Source organism: Diceros bicornis, chromosome 4, assembly GCF_020826845.1.
Source record: "Diceros bicornis minor isolate mBicDic1 chromosome 4, mDicBic1.mat.cur, whole genome shotgun sequence".
Taxonomy (NCBI): Eukaryota; Metazoa; Chordata; class Mammalia; order Perissodactyla; family Rhinocerotidae; genus Diceros; species Diceros bicornis.
This window is the reverse complement of record NC_080743.1, coordinates 77,485,533-77,499,727: the sequence shown is the minus strand read 5'-3', so window position 1 is coordinate 77,499,727 and position 14,195 is coordinate 77,485,533. Positions and strand designations below refer to the sequence as shown.

Below are 14,195 nucleotides of genomic sequence, written 5' to 3'. Positions count from 1 at the left end.
CCTCTTGGAAAAAAATTATGTATGCAAGTGTACATAAATTTGTTATAAATTTTGCTAATAGCAAGGATATATAACACAATTAACAAATAATAATAAAATATGCTTTCTTGTAAATTCTATATAGCCAATTGATTCTCCCACAATGTTTTAATAGATTTTTGCTGAACTCTTGTACCCAACCTATGATTGCAATTCAACGATGATTTGAAAAATGGAATTACATCCTAATCTACTTATTTCTCAAATATATTGTCATTCAGTCTGATATGTGATCTGTTAAACTAGTTCTTATCCTTGTGCAAATTATACTCATTTAAGTGAACCACTTTTAGCTTCAGCACTAATTGTAAGCTTATATAATTTAATTTAAATAACAGCTGTTTAACAACTGCTGGCAAAATTTAATAATGGCTCTTGGGAGCCAGTAGGAGCTGTCTCCCACACAGCACTGCCCCATCCTATTTTGTGGGGTTTTTTAACTGTTAGTGTTGAATAAACTTCTCACAGTTAATCTACTCACTGCTCTCAGGAAATTCCTGTCACTGACCCTTGCAGGGGGCTTTAGAGGTTGAGAAAGCATTAGCATCAGTCCTACAGGGCGTGCTTTTCATTTAAAGAATTTGACAAAAGCAAACTTTTCCTGAAGTGTGTGGGAAGCTTGCATATTTCTAAAGTTGGTTCTATGCTTTTCATTTCTCAAAGCTAAGTAAACTGTGATATAGACTCTAAGAAATTGTTTTGAGCATTTAAAACATTTATTGTTTAGATATTTGTTTGAAGAATATGTTTGATCCCACTGAAAAAATATCTTACATAATCTGCCAAATAAGTTAAATAGTTAAGGTTCAGTCTACTTCTTTTTGCATCTGGATTTAGGCTGCCGTTTTGGTGAGTTGTCGTTTTTCCCCTAGAAGTGGTTTCTGTTGAAGAGGAACAAATTCAGGACAGAGGCCTGAAAGCAAATTGGCGGCACTCGGAGATCTATTGCTGACCAGCCCTGTTCCTCATGAGCTGGGGGGAAAAAAGCCATTGTTTTAAATTTTCACTTAATATGAAAATGCTTGATTTTAAAATGTTTCTTCCTGCTGAAAAAATGTATTTTTAAAAGGAAAAAAAATCCTCTTTTGGCTATAAGAAAAAGTCAGCTGTATGAGCAGGTATGGCCATATCATAACATGCTGATATAAAGTAAATCAATAAATTTTTACCTCTCGGGACTTGAATAACCTTGTTCCTAACTCTTAGAGGCCTGGGAAACATCAACTAGGTATCAATAATCCAAATCACATATAAACACACAGGCACTTGGAACATGGGAGGAGTGTTGGCTAACCACTAGAAATGAGACAGGCTATTTTCATACTCAGAAAAGTACTCTTAGTTAGGTATGATTAAACCTATTTTACAAAGGAAAAAATGGAAACAATGTTTTTTGCCAGAAAGCCTGAGCATATCACAAAGCTCATTCCTGCGTTTTCCTCTGGAAAGTTTCTGTTGCCTCTCCTTGGAATACTTTCTGCCTTTTAGTTGTGAGACTCCCTCTCGAGATGGTGGTCAAGTTCTCACTGTTTACTTACCTCAGGCAAGAGACCGCTGGGCCACCTGAGATTATAACAGCCGTCTTCGTGGTGTCATTGAGAAATCATGGGGCTGGGATACCTCCCCCAAAATATCAGTTGCTGCATCTTCATTCCTTTGCTTCGTTTTTGATGCAAAAACTCCCTGAAAAAGGTCTCATCTTCAGTTTTTTACCAGTTAACTAACACAGTATCAGGATCAGCTGATGGACATTTGAGGGAAAAGAAAATAGGTACCTAGAAGTGGAGAAATCAGAAGAGCTTGGAGTACTAGGTAGAGGACCCCAGGAGAGTTAGAAGACAAAGGGAGTGCCAAAGGCTGCTGTCCCCAAGCAGGTACGCAGAGCCCTGACACACGAGGACCGCGGGGAGGATTCAAACATGGTAGTCTTAAGGAAAGCGGCTGCCATGTGAACTCTGTCCTAAAACTGCCACCCCTGAGGGCTCACCGTGGAGGATGCCACCTGCCGTCTCAGATACTCAGCCCTCCTCGTGGCAGAAGAAAAGCATACCTCTCAGCCACTAGGCATCTCCAGGATGCCAAACAAAAGAACAATTCAAAATATTGGTGACAAGGAGCCTCTTTTAATCAAGGCATCTAGAGCCCACAATAGGGCTTTTATCTTTGCCTGATATGTACACATTTCAATAACAAAGAATGGCATTGGAAACGAGGCATTTGGGCCTGTTTTGGGTGTTTTGAACTCTGATATATTTAGTGTGGGACAGTGAGAGCAATGGCAGCTCAGGGCTCCCAAAAAGCACAAAAGTAGAAGTAACCAAGACTTCTCTTGGCTTAGACCCAGGACTGGCACAACATCACTTTGGTTAAAGTGAGTCACAGGGCCAGTCCAGATTCAGTGTGGGAGGGTCTACAAAAGGGTGTGAATACCCAGAGCCATGGCCCATTGGGAGCCATCTTTGAAGACCGGCTATCACAGTAAACAATTCCTTAGCTATTTGGATAGTTAACACTAGATGGGTCTAGAAGAATTCTTGCACTTTAACAAGTTCACCCATAATGTCAATAGTTGGAAATTTTTTGAGTTTCCAGATACTTAAAGAGAATTAGATCTGTTGATCCATCACTCATCCATATAAATCACATTAATCAAAGGGCATCTATCTAAAGGCATGGAGGTGTTGTTGGGGAGTAATCTGTATATTATTCTTGGCACTCTTTGATCATAGCTCATTGGACCTTAGAATTTCAGAGCGAGTAGGAACTTAGCAATCACCTTGTTTTGAGATGGCAGGTTTCATTCTCGTGCAGTTTTGGTCCATTGCTGGTAGCATCAAATGGCAACTTAATAGAACTGTGGATAATAGAACCAGGTCTCTTGATTTCCATTCACATGTTTTTCCCAAAACAGCAGATTGCCTCTGTTTGGGTTTCTGTTTTTAGTAAATAAGAGTTAAATCAAAAGGATTATGTACGCCTGTTAAAGACGTGATGGATCTAAAAGCTTCTATAATTTCCTTTTCCTCAATTTTAAAGTAAACATAGTAGTTCCCAAGCCCTAGATTATTTTTCAAGTGTTCCCCTCAGCTGCTGCAAAGATACAATTAGCCATTAAAAAAGTCTGAAATCCATGCTTTTGATCTTTTTGGATATGGAAGTGAAATGTATTTTCTTTTTCTTTTTGCCCTGTATAATAGAGGATAAAGAGAATGCCTTCATTTCCAACTGAAGAGGATAGAGCTTTCAGTCTCATGGTAGTTCCTTCCATTTCTGAATTCCAGGTATGAAACTGGCAGCAGGTAATAAATTCAGGGCCACAACTGCCTCTAGTGCCCAAATGTCCCTCCATCACGGCATCTGCTGGGTTCCAGGGCTTGTCCACGTAGGAGCCCACAGAAGGGCAGCAGATCCCAGGACTCGGCCCAAGAGCTTGAATCCCAACCCTTCGACAAATTTCTCATCCTCTCCACCTCACTCTCCTCCTGCGTTAAATAGGAAACTTTCCAAGAGTTCTTTTCAATATTAAATGAGATCATGTATGTGAAGCACATTGTACTGAATGCACAGTAAGAGAGGCTGTTTTATGCTGCCCGAACTGGATCTAACAGAGGATGTAAATTACTCCCATACCTAGCAGTGCCTGAGGTCCAAATGAGCCCTTCAGTTTGCAGGAACAGTGTGATTGTCATATAGGCTGTAATGCCCACCTTCCCATTTTCTAGAGCCCTGGGACCTTTGGATTCCTAAGGTAAACTGAAATCCTCTCAGCATAGCCAAGCCCCTAACCTCACCTAGTCAGACTGTATCTAATTATCTAAGGCTCCAGACAGCAACAAGAAAAAGCTTTGAGGTCGGAGAGCCAATTAGGAAGGTGAGGAGACTAGGGCATAAAGAGGAAATAGGATCTTCCAGACAGAAGACATTACGTAGTCTGAATAGGGACCTATTTTTGCATCTGAGACATGATGTCACTTGTGGTGAAGACCTCGAACTAATTATCAAAAGGGAGGGAAATACAATTTCCAGTAGTTGGAAGCTATCCGCCAGCCCATAGTTCTCTATGTATAATTCGTATGATCCTAAATATAAAAGGATGCATTGAAGGCATCCTAAAGATTCAGGAAGCTGCAGTAATTTAGAAAACTTTTTCCTTTCTAGTTGCAGAAGATTCTGAGGTTTAGGTCTTGAGAACTGACGTTTTATCTTCCAGTCGTAAGTGCCACATACTCAATTCTTAGAAATTTGGGTACCAAAAGGAAGTGGGCAGATTAAAATAAAATATTGCTTACGGTTATTGAGGAGTCATGGTGGAATACAGAGGAAATGCAGGAGGAGCTGGGACGGCAAGTGTGGATTTGAGGCTCTGCTCTGCTGGGAGTGTGAGAGGGGAGGTGATAAGAAGGTCATGTTTCAAAGTCTGAACTGGCCCTGAGAGCCTTTGATTCCCCAGTCTGATACCCAACAGGCTGTACAGCGCACCATTCATAGAACTTCTTCAGAGTATCAACACCAGAAGGTGGCAATTCCACAAGAAAGAAGATGAAGGGCAAAGCTGGGAATACAGAACAGGTCTCTTAGAGGAGATTTGGAAATACTTAGAAGCCATCATCTGGTGGGAAGCTTGATGTGAACAATGACTCATGGAGATGCACCTTTGCCTGCCCAGGCATGACACTTTTCGGAGCAGTCCTGGGCTGGCCGGTAATGAAGAGAACCTAGCTTTGTTTTCCTAGAGGATTACTAAAAAAGGCAAGGGGACTGAATGAGTTAATGAATGTGGAATTTATAAAGCAGTTTCTCCTTGGAGGCAGAGAAATGGAATAGTTGACTACTCAACCTTCAGAATCCATTCCGTTTAAGATCAGGAATAGTAATTCGTATAAACTGGAGTCATGTCCGAGTGATGGGGAAACCTGGTGTGTCAGGAGGAGCATTGACTCAGACTGGCTTATTCTTTATTGAAAGAGGGAGGAAAGGAATGACAGGAGGGCTATCTCACCAGCCCCACTGGTAGCTACCCGTCTAACCACAGGGGTAGATTTGAACACAGAGAGACCGGTGCAAGTGGAAGTGCCCCATGGGTTTCTCATTTGAAAGATATTGATTGTTGGGGTTGGGGGTGGGGAGGAGTGGTGGTGGTGGTGGGTGCAGACATAGGTACAAAGAATCTGAAAACCACAGACAAGAAGGAAATGAAAGTAAAGGCCTTTTTTTGATATAAGCCGTGGAAGCGGGAAAGCACTAGGTCTACTGAGCAAGTGAGAAGCAACAAGCATGTCCTTCAGGGAGCTCCCGCCACACACTCAGCCAGAGACGTCTGGGTGGCGCTAGTGTGTGCTTACTGGCAGGTCCGCATGGTGAGGCTTGTTCCACCTGGGCTGCTCCTCCCATGGGCTCCAGCTCTTCCTCTCAACCCTGTACCCCACCAAGAAGACAGCAAGCCAAGGACAGCCCTTCCTGCCCACTCAAGTCCCAGGTCCTGGGGACCTCCATTCTCAGATAGTTCTTTGCCCTACCCATTCCCTCAAGAGGCTGCCCTCCGAATTAGAGGGCACTGGTGAAGTGTTCAGGATTTTCTCAGTGGACATATTTCCCCTGTCTGGGGTGGTTCACATGGTACTAGAAGCTTCCATTTCTTTCCTTGACTGGCACTTTTAAAAGCATGTGCTCTACCCTCTTTCTTTGTGTAATTGACTCTTTGGCTCTTTGAAGTTATTGTGTTTTTCTTTTGTTTTTAAATTTCTGTGTTATTTCTTTGGGCAATAAGGGAGGGAGGTTCTGTGATCCTGCCTTTATTCCACTCTCTTTAAACAAAAGTCTAATACATTTAAAACAAAATTCAGTTCATTCAAAGGGTGCTTCCTCATGCCATTTTGTGACTGTTATTCAAAGTGAAGCACATCTGAGAAAAGGCATTACATTACCTACAGCCCAGGGGGGAAAACAATTTAGTACAAAGAATTAAGGAGTTTGTTCTTCTCTTTTGATAGGCAGGAAGACTTCTTGGATGAAGTAAGATTTAAATCGCTGATAGAAGGAAGGGGAAAGGCTGAGTAGGGCAGCAAGGGCTGCTAATCTGCAAGTTACAATTTCCTCAATTTCTACTCCTTAGAAAATGCCTGCCACACAGAGGGCTGGTGAGAATGCAGTGAGATAATCCTGTGAAAGGGTTCGGAGAGCCTTAAAACGCTCCTTGAGAGTGAGGGGCGGTTACAGTTAGAATCAACAGTGAAACGGGTCCTTTCTTGTCACTAGAAGAATTCACAAAGAGGCTGGGTGAGCCTGTGCCAGGGGTGCTGGGTGGAAGAACTCAACTCTCGGTGGGGATTGGACCAGCTGGTCCCTGAGGCCTGTCCCTCTGTGGGCCATTGTCAACAGGGCCTGAGATGAAAGCTGCCACTGTGCCTGCATTTTCTGCTGTGCTCAGAGGAGGGAAGAAACAATGAGATCAGCTTGGCCAGAGGACAGGCTGCATTTTGCTGTCATCACTTGCAGAGACTTCTCCCCAAGCGTCAAACCATGAGACAGGACCAGCTACATAGTGTGTGGGACCCAGTACAAAATGAAAATGCGGAGCTCCTGGTTCAAAAATTTTAAGAATTTCAGGGTGGTGACAGCAGAGCATTAAAACAAGTGCAGGTCACACATTTATGAAGTCAGACCTGCCACCAGGACCACCAAGGGGGAAATGAGGAATGGGAGTTCCTCAGTGGTCTCACTCTGTCCCTCCACCCGAGGCCCTGCACAAGGAGCTCTTCTGGAGCAGGAGATGAGAGGAGCAAACACAGATAGAATTTCCCTGGGCCAGGCGGTGCTCTGAGCCCTTCACCCAGCAACTCGTCTAATCTTGACAACAACCCTGTGAGGTAGGTGCTGTTACTATCACTATTTTACAGGCGTATGAAATGGCACACAGAGTTTAAGTGACTTGCCCAAGGTCACCCAACTAGTGATGGCAGAACCAGGATTCAGATGTGGACAGTCTGGCCTTGTAGTCTGTCCTCTCAGCCACTATGATTTACTCTTTTTCCGGGGGGGTTATGTGCAATTGTTCAGAGAGGGGGACAGTTGCAGGGGGAACAGCTACAGGAATGTAAACGGATCACCAGGCTGGAGCCTCTTCTCCTTTCTTGCCCTTAGTGAAACCACACCAAACCCACCTGGGAAGTGGGCGAGGTCACCAGCAGCTACAGCTGCCCAGACAGGCGGGGATGACCGTGTGCTTAGCCAGGTGAGGGGTGTCTTAGTTTGGGTTCCCTCTAAAGCAAAGCCTGAGATAAGGCTTTGGGTGCAGGTAGTCTATTTGGGAGATGATCTCTGGAATGAGTCAGGGAGCAGAGACCATGGAAAGGGCAGGAAAGGAAAGGGGACAAGGGACAGCCAATATTGGGGAGCATCATTGAGGCCGCCACTGTAGGCGGTGGGAGCTCAGCTTTGCTCAGCTCTGTCCCCCATTGGTTAGGGGCTGCCCCTGTGGCCATTAACTTTCCCAAACTTCTGGACTGCCCCTGCAGTGGGTGGAAAAGGCTTCCCTGGCACTGGAGAAGTCCCAAGGCCAAAAGCAGAAAGATTCAGGGCCAGTGCTAGATGTGGGATGAGGAACCCGAGCCGTCCACCACAATGGCAGCTGAAAACAGTGGGCCAAGGGAATATAGTGAGGGACACCTAAGGCGTCTGTACAGGGGCCACCAGATTTCCCTAGGGACCAGCTCCCAATAGAATATGGGGCAAGGGGTGGCAAGAAGATCTGTGGACAAAATGTCCTTTGCATTGTTCTCTGGTGGATTTCTTTGTCCACCCCCCTTTTTCCTCACTGACCGCAGTTGTCCCATTCTCTGAACTACCCTCTCACCCCACCCTTGCCCAATCACACCACGGAACCAACACCAGAGCACAGGAGAGTGGGACAGTGGGGTGGGGTCAGGCAGCTGTTATTTATTGAGTGTTTACTGAGTGGACTGGGAAGGAGGCGAAGGAGGGGAGAAAGGACACAAGCTCTGTCCCCTTTCCAGCAGCATGTTGACACACTCCAGATGGCATCACAGAGATTAGCTGTGGCCATGCTGAAGGGCTTCAGTGGAGGGGCTAATTCCCAGAGGCTTCCCAAAGGAGGAGCCTCAAAGCCCAGGAAAGGATTCAGAGAGCAACTTCCCTGTTGGCAGAAGAACACTGGAGACCCCTTCCACCCTGCTCCTCAATTCCCTTCCTGCCTGCAGGCATGCTGCGGGCTCCACCTGTGCTGGCCTGAGGCTGGCCCGGGCTCAGCCAGGGTTGCTGGCTCAGTGGGTCTGCTCTGAGCCTCTTGCCAAGGCCCTCTTCCCTTGGCCACATTTCCTTGAAACCATTTTCTAGGCCCTAATTGCTCTCTCATTGTTCTGAGAAGCTGATTGACAAGTTGACTGACCCAGAACCCTTGAACCTGCAAGCAGAGGGGCAAGTTTATGATTGTTATTGATCTGTGATGGGGAAGAATCCAGGCCTGGGAAACTGGAATCTTAGGGTGAGGTCTCAGCTCAGCTTCTTTCTAGCCAACTAGGTCACAGTGCCTCAGTTTCCACATCTGCAGACAATAATCAGCCCTGCCACACCCACCTCACAGGGGTGTTGTGAGATCAAATGAGTGGAATTTTTGAACCAATGGAGTTTTATGTAAATGTAACATAATCCCCATTGTCTGCTGCCCTGTGCCTGGCATCACATTAGACCCAGTTCCTGCGCTCTCTTCCTGGCACACACAGTGGACTTTGTTATTTGGAACTTGTTAGCCTGGCAAACTCCCGCTTGTCTGGAATCTAAACTCAAGCTCAAACGGGTCAGTTGTGAGTTGTCTCAGGGTTGTGGTGCAATGAAAGGGGCGCTGAGTCTGGGGCCAGAACCAGGAATTCTCCCTCCAGATCCAACTTCTAGGAGCTCCTTGCCCTTGGGCAAACTCCTTGATTTCCTAGAGCCTCCTGTGATTCATCTGACAGAAGCGGTTATTATGCCTGCCCTGGCAGCCTCCTAGGTTCTCATGAGGGTCAAGCTAGATTAAATGAGTCTACACAGGGGTGAGCTGGATGCTCAAGGGCTGTGTAAATGTTGGGGATTGGTATTGAAAAAAAGCTTTCCGACTTGATTCCATAGCACGTGTCCACCCATCAGGCCTAGTGTGGACATGGAGGCACAGATAAGATCCTGAAATGTTTTCTGGATCTTCTAAGAAAGTCAGTGCACGGAGAGAAAGACTCATCCTTTCACCAGCCAGGGGTACAGGCCGTTGTCACCATTACGGTGATGGTTGTTGTATGAAGGTATTATGGATCAGAAAGAAGAAACAGGAGGGAGCAGAGTGGACTTCGAGTCCCAGAAATGGAAGAAGAAAATGACAAGAAGTCTTGAAAGTGATGGCGGGAACCAGAAGGAAGGAGCAAAGCAAGGCCTAAAGTGCAGAGCCTGGAACGAGGCAGTGTGGGACAAGGTGGGGACTACAGGAGGGGATGCACGAGAGGCTGCGGAGGAGGCGGGGAGAATGTGTGGCAGGTGATGTCGGCTCCCCACCTGCCATGCGGTGGCAGGACCGCGATTTTTCTCATGGGTCACCCGTGAACTGTGGAGGAACCATGATTGGTTTAGAATTTCATTCTATACCATGGTATAGAATCCAGTCCTGGCCAACAGAATCTAAAGGATAGTCTACTGGAGGCTTCTGGGAAAGATTTTCCTCTTCCTTTATTACAAAAAGAGAGAGTGAAATGAGGGAACCTCTTTCCTGCTCCCCATCAACAAGTCCTCCAGGGCTTCGTCCCGTCCCACGTGACACTGTCTGAGCTGGATAATAACTGGTTCACGTTTCTAACCAGCTCCCCTCACTGCCTACGCCTTCCTGTTTTGACTGTTGATGTGAAAGGCTGAGGCTTGGAGCAGCTACAGCCATTATCTAGCGAGGAGAAAGCCGAGAGCTTTGTAGAGAAGCTAACCCAGAGCCAGGACAGTGTCAAGCTGCCAAATCTTGGAATTCCCTCCAGGCTTCTTGATGTGTGAGACAAGGAATGTCTTCAGGGTTGAAGCTACTTGTCCTCTAGTATTCCACTGACAGGAGAACCAAGGGTAAAATAACACTGAAAATACGTGCCATTGAAGGTAACGTTACAGTTTGCACAGCATTTTTATATACACATCTTATTTGATCGTCACAAAAGACAAGAGGAAGAGAGATCTTATCCTCTTTTTAAAATAAATGAGGAAACTGAAACCAGGGAGGGTAAATGACCCCCAAGGTCACAAGCTAATTGATGGTCGGTCTGATATCGTAAGTCAGGGTTTCTGACTCTTGCCCGGTACACTTTCCACTCCCCCTGGGAGAGACCGAAATGGAAGCTAAACAGAGGGAGATGCAAATGCCCCCAGACGGCTAAAATGAAAGGTCAGACAGCTCCCTACTCTCGTCTCCCACAAGAGTCTCAGGGGAGAATAGAAGAGAATCTGATCATCAACTGTTGGTCAGTCATGAGGTTGGAGAACTGAGCCCAGGGCAGAAGCGTGCCCTGGGAACAAAACAGAACAGGAGGGGGGAGGTGGACAGATGAAGAATGTGGCATGTTCCTCCACCACCCCCAGGAAGCTCCTAGATGGCAGGAGGGAAAGATGAAAAAGTGTCAAGCCAGGATTGGCAGTCTTTCCGGAGCACAAGGCTGACTGACTTCCTGAGGGGCAGGCACAGGTGGATCCGGCAGTGGAGACAGGCCATGCGGATGGGGCTAGAGGGAGTAGAGTCAGGAGCAGGTCAGGCTCTGTCTGAGAAGCTTTCCAGAGAAGGGGAGCTCTGAACGGAGGAAGATGCCAAAGAACCTCGGGAGGGCTGGGAAGGGCCCAGGAGGGTAGGGGCCCTGTGGTCTCTCTGGAAGTAGGAGGTGCCTGCAGAGGCATCACCAGTAATCTCGAGCAGAGAGGAACCTGGACTTTATTCTTTTGTCCTTCCTTCCCACCCTCTCTCCCTCCTTTCCTTCCTTCCTTCCATTTTTCCTTTCAATCGACAGATATGTAGAGAGTGCGTACCATGTGCTCGGCACCGTGCCAAGTGCTGGCGATACAGCAGTGAACAAAACAGACAAGCTCTCCTGGAGCTTACATTCTAGTCAGGAGCAATAGAAAAAGACTAGGAAAATGCGGCTGATCCTCCTTATTCGCAGATTCCATATTTGCAAACTCACCTACTTGCTAGACCTCATTTGCAACCCCAAGATCAACACGTCCAGCACTTTGAGAGTCTTTCGAGACAAGTGCAGAGTAGTGAAAATTTTGAGTTGCCTGATGTGTACTTTCCCAGATGAGGTGGAACCTTCTCGTTTCAGCTCTCATACTATCAACAAGCGTCCTTTTCGTGGCCTATTTAGTGCCACATTTTTATGCTTTCTGTTGGTAATTCCACTGTTTAAAATGGCCCCCAAGCATAGTGCTGAAGGCTTGTCTGGTGTTCGTACATGCAAGAAGGCTGTGAAGTGCCTGACAGAGAAAAGACGTGTCAGATAACCTCCGTTCAGGCATGAGAGCTGTTGACTGAGTTCGATGTTAATGAATCAGCAAAACGTATTAAATAAGGTGTCTTTAAACAGAAACACACATAAAACAAGTTTAGGCATTGATGAGTTGATGAAAATGCTGTGGCCAGAGGCTCATAGGTACCTAAAGCTATGTTTCCCCAATGGCTCAATATTTGCTAGTTCATTGTTCACGGCGACTTTATAGAACTTGACTACCTCAAGTAACGAGAAAGGACTATAATTTTATTTATGATGAATACCATGAAGAAGATCAAACAGGGAGATGGATTAGCATGTGATTGGAAGCGGGGGTGGTCAAGGGAGACCTCTCTAGGAGGTGACACTTGAGCTAAGATCTGCATGAGAAGAAGCAGGCAGCCAGCCAGCCAGCTGTTGATACCTGAGCAGAGCATTCCAAGGGGGTGGGGACAGCAGGGGCACTGGCTTTGGGTTGGAAAGCTGTGGGCATGGGTGGGGGCAGACTGAGAGCCCATGTGGCTGGATGGTGGGATGAGAGGACGCCAGAGGGAGGGCCCCTGAGGACCACACAAGAGGAAGGGCCCCTGAGGACCACACAAGAGGGAGGGCCCCTGAGGACCACTTAGGCTTTTATTCTGAGGCCCATGGAAGCCACTGGAGAGCTTTTGGAGCAGAGCAACGAAACTGAAACTGATTTTGAAACTGGTTTTCAAAGATGCCTGGCTGCTGTGTGGAGAATGGATCAGAGACCAAGATGGAAGCAGGGCCCAGGTGGCAGGTGACTGCAGTTGAGAGGAGTGTGGGCTCCACCAAGGTTGTGGCACAGGAGACAGGGTCAGCGGATATTTTGGAGGAAGAGTTCAACTTGATTGGCTGAAGAATCGACTGCAGAAGATGAAAGAAAGAAGAATTAAGATGACTCCTAGGTTTTTGGGCTGAAGCAAGTGCATGAGTTGTGGCATCATTTGCTGAGATGGGGATGGCTCGAACAGGAAAATTATGAACATGTTAAGTTTAAGACATTTACTAGCTATTTAACAGGACATGTCACATAAGTGATTGAAACATGAATCTGAAGCTTAGGGGGGTGTTGGAGTTGGAGAGGTAAATTCCGACATGAGGGAACTGGATGAGCTCACTGAGGGCTGGTTGGGGGTTGGGAACACCTGCAGCATTCAGACAGAAGGGGGTTGTGGCAGGGATAGGCTGGACTCAAGGACGGAGTGTATGGAGGTAAGGATAGAGGCTGAGAGGTAGCTGAGAGTTTGTGGTTGTGGGAGTGATATAAAGCAGATCTGAAAACTTCAGAAGCTCAGGGCTTAGGGGCAGGGGGCACCCCCTGCAGCCCTGCTCTGCAGAAGCTGGTGGGGACCAAGCTTCCGGGTGAATAACAGGATCTAATGCCCAGCCTGGCACCCATCAACAACTCCTCCAGTGCCTTGTCCCATCCCACCTCACATTAAGTTCCTGAGCTGGGTAATAGCTTGTTCACATTTCTAACCAGCTCATTTCCCTTATGTAAAAGATTTTTGCTACTTGGCTTGGGCATCTAGTGAGGAGACCAAAGGCAGGGACTGGCCTGAGAAGTAATTGGATTAGAGAATATGGGATTTTCAGAGTCTGTCGTCACCTTAGATAATAGGGGAAGAGATGGGAGAAGGAGGAAGGACAGGCTGGCAGCCCAATGCTCTGCTAATAGCTGTTTATGTCCAGTAAATCAGGAAGGGGTGATCCCCGTTGCCTTGAGGCAGCACGGTGAGGGAGTTAACGCACGAGATCTGGAGCCTGACCACTTGGCTTTAAATCTTAGCTCTGCCACTTGCTAAGTGTGCTCAGTTTCCCCGTCTGCACAAGAGAACCTAGCACACAGTGTACTTGTGGAGTACTTAGTACATCGCTTAGAGCGATGGTGGCAGAGCAAGCACTCCATAGACAGTGTCCAGAGCTGGTATGAGCCCATTTAACTTCCACCTCTGAGCTCAGTGATGATTTCCAAGCTGCAGGTCATGCTTGCACAGACGAGAGGGTTGGCTGTGGCTGGATTAAGGCTATGGTTGTGGCAATAACATAACAGGGACAGATCTGGGCAGCACTCAGAACGAGGCAAAATGACTGTGAGTTTAATAGGTTTCCATGTAATCACTGTACTTATTGTAATAACATGCTTTATCCCATGATGCTGTGTATTTTTCACGCTTTTCATCCTACCTTATGTATTATTCTCCTAGGGCTGCCACAATAAATTACCACCAACTGAACAGCATAAAACAACAGAAATTTATGCTCTCACAGTTCAAGAGGACAGAAGTCCGAAATCAAGGTGTCGGCAAGGTTGGTTCATTCTGGGGTCTGTGAGGGAGAAACCATCCCATTCCTCTCCCCTAGCTTCTGGTGGCTTCTCGCAATCCTTGGCATCCCTTGGCTGTAGATGCATCACTCCAATCTCCGCCTCCATCTTCACACGGGCTTTTTCTCTGTGTCTCTTTGTGCCATCTCCTCTTCTTATAAGGACACAGTCACCGGATTTAGGGCCCACCCTAAACCCAGGATGATTTCATCTCAAGAGCCTCAATTAATTATGTCTGCAGATACTCTTTCTAAATAAGGTCACATTCTGACGTTCCATGTAAACATGAATTTTGAGGGACCACTATTCAA

The 14,195-nt window shown here is 46.5% G+C and overlaps 2 protein-coding genes across 2 annotated transcripts in view; both read left to right on the top strand.

The window, feature by feature from the left end:
• The window catches only part of LPGAT1 (lysophosphatidylglycerol acyltransferase 1), a 321,343-nt gene that overhangs the window by 76,308 nt on the left and 230,840 nt on the right, over positions 1–14,195 (top strand). The window lies entirely within an intron of this gene.
• Positions 1–14,195, top strand: part of INTS7 (integrator complex subunit 7) — a 340,989-nt gene that overhangs the window by 249,750 nt on the left and 77,044 nt on the right. The window lies entirely within an intron of this gene.